Here is a 2,803-nt window from a genome sequence, read left to right on the forward strand (position 1 = left end):
TTCGAGGCCAACCTGGTCTACAGAGTGATTTCCTGGATAGCCAGGGCTACACAGAGAAACCCTGTCTTGAAAAACAAACAAACAAACAACAAAAACAAAAAAACCAAGTGAAAATGTGGGTAAAGCCCGAGTGAGAAAGGAAGAAAGGAAGGAAGGAAGGAAGGAAGAAAGGAAGGGAGGAAAAAGTCCTATGTATGAAATGAATTATTAATGTGGTGGGTAGAGTTGCCGATGCCATACAAGAACACCAAGCTAAACTTAGAATAAACTGAAGATAAATAAAGATGGACTGGAGAGTTGGCTCTGTAGGTAAAGGTACTTTCTGCCAAGCCTGATGACCTGACTTCAATCCCTAGGACCTCCAAGGCAGGAGGGGGGAGCTAACTCCTGCAAGTTGACCTTTGCCCTCCACATGTACACACACACACACACACACACACACACACACACACACACACACACACACAAAATTTAAAAGAAAAAAAAGAGTTTCAGAAAGTGTAGGTAGGACCGCAAGTTAAATACTCACTGGGACTGTCTTGATGGCACCTGAAACAGCTGGAATAAAAACAACAGGGTGTGGAATGTGAAGCATAGGCTGCCACACCCAGCCTTGGTAGGAGTGTGCTCTATGTGCCCTCAGTCAATTTGAAGGTTGAATGAAGGGGTTGGGATCAGGTTGGCCCCTCAGTACAGGACACACCCAGACACCAAGCAGGTATTTTGTTTGTTTGTTTTTGCAGGAGTCAGATTTTTTTTTCTCTTTTCTTAAAGCTTTTACTTTGAGACATCATGGAAAATTTACACATGGAGAAGACCTGGAAATGGCACAGAAGAATCAATGCCTGCAGCTAATGCTGAAACTGATGATCTGAGTTTGACATGATACAGGGACTGGAGTCTGCACTAGTATTCCTCTCCTCCTTCCTCACCCTCATCTTCCACAGAATCCATAGCATCCTCATCATAATCCTTCTCTAGGACAGCCATGTCCTCATGGTCCTCAGGGAACTCCCCCTCCTCCATGCCCTTACCCACACCAGTGCATAAAGGCACACTTGTGATCTAGATGAGACCAGGCTTCAGCAATGGCTCAGCATGCACACAGCTCTTTGGACCTTGGCCAGGTCACCACCAGGTACCACAATGGGAGGCTGGTAATAAATGCCAACCTTGAAGCCAGCGGGGTACCAGTCCACAAGCTGGATGCTGTGCTTGGTCTTGATGGTGGCAATAGCAGCATTGACATCTTTGGAAACCTCATCAGCATGGTATAGCAGACAGCAAACCATGTATTTACCATTTCATCATCTGGTTGGCTGGCTCAAAGGCATGCAATGGTGATCTCTGCTATAGAAAGCTTACTCGTGGTAGGCTTTTCTCAGCAGAGATGACAGGGGCATAAGTGGTCACAGGGAAGTGGATGATAGGGTAGGGCACCAGGTCGGTCTGAAATTCTGTCAGATCGACACTCATGGCCCCATCAAGTCTAGGAAAAACAATGATGGAACACACAATCTGGCTAACAGGGTGGTTACGCTTAGTGTAGGTTGGGCGCTTAATGTTGAGGTTTCTATGATAGATATCATAGAGGGTCTTATTTTCTACCATGAAGGCACAGTCAGAGTGCTCTAGGGTGAGTGTGGGTGGTGAGGATAGAATTGTAGGCCTGAGGGCCTCGGTAAATGGAGAATTCCAGCTTGGACTTCTTTCCATCATCAACAGAGAGCTGCTTCATCAGCAGGGAAGTAAACCCAGAGCCAGTTCCCTCACAAAAGCTGTGGAAAAACAAGAAGTCCTGAAGACTGGTACATTGGTCAGCCACTTAGCAACTTCTGTCCATGAAAAAGTCAATGGTCTTCTTGCTAGTGATGTAGTGGCTATGGGCGTAGTTATTGGCAGCATCTTCCTTGCCTGTGATGAGCTGTTCAGGGTAGGTACCAGTGTGAACTTCATCAATACCTGTAGGTTCCAGGTCTACAAACACTGCCCAGGGAACATGCTTGGCAGCCCCTGTCTCACTGAAGAAAGCGTTGAAGGAGCCGTCTCCTCCCCCACAAAGGTCTTGTCACTTGGTATCTGACCATTAGGCTGGATGCCGTGTTCCAGGCAGTAGAGCTCCCAGCAGTCACTGCTGATCTGGACACTGGCCTGGTAAATGTGGATGGAGATGCACTCATGTATGATAGCTAAGGGTTAGAAGGCAAGGGTGGCTCTGGGTCCCAGTTACGGTTACCGACAACTGAGTTGAGGTAAGTAACCCCACAGAAGTTGGTTGTTAAAGAGAGAAAAGGGAGAGTCTGTGCTATGGTGAGTTGGTAAGTCCAGAGTGGATGTATTAGGTAATTGATGACTTTTGATTATTGGACTTTGATGCAAGAGTCAATCAGTGGTGAAGTAAGGGAACATTCCTTGGAGCCTGGCTTTAGGAATGTAATCTACTGCTAAGAGAGGAGAGAGAATGGTAAACAGAAAAAGCTGTTGGTACCATGTTTGCTCTGCTGGGCCTGCTAGGGCCTTTCACTCATTGGTAGAATCAAAGGCTTTCCCTCTTTAACCAAGTCTTGGCCAATACCCTTGGTGTCTCCAGGTAAGTTAGGAAGTGAAACGACATTAACGATTCATTCCCTCCTGGGACACACTTCCAGACACTAGAGAGCTCTATCTCTACACATTCCAGAGAAACAGCAAATTTGATTTGTTGCTGGGAGCAAGCCAAGGGCTTTCCATATGTTAAATGCATGTGCTAGTAGCAAGCTGCACCCTTAACTCTTAAAAGTATGAGTTTTTATCTTCCTTCCTT

General features: G+C 46.3%; 1 pseudogene; it reads right to left on the bottom strand.

Moving 5' to 3' along the window:
- Positions 1–906: 906 nt before the first annotated feature.
- On the bottom strand, positions 907–2,481 carry LOC110336191 (annotated as a pseudogene).
- Positions 2,482–2,803: the final 322 nt, after the last annotated feature.

Source organism: Mus pahari, chromosome 19 (assembly GCF_900095145.1).
Source record: "Mus pahari chromosome 19, PAHARI_EIJ_v1.1, whole genome shotgun sequence".
Classification (NCBI taxonomy): Eukaryota; Metazoa; Chordata; class Mammalia; order Rodentia; family Muridae; genus Mus; species Mus pahari.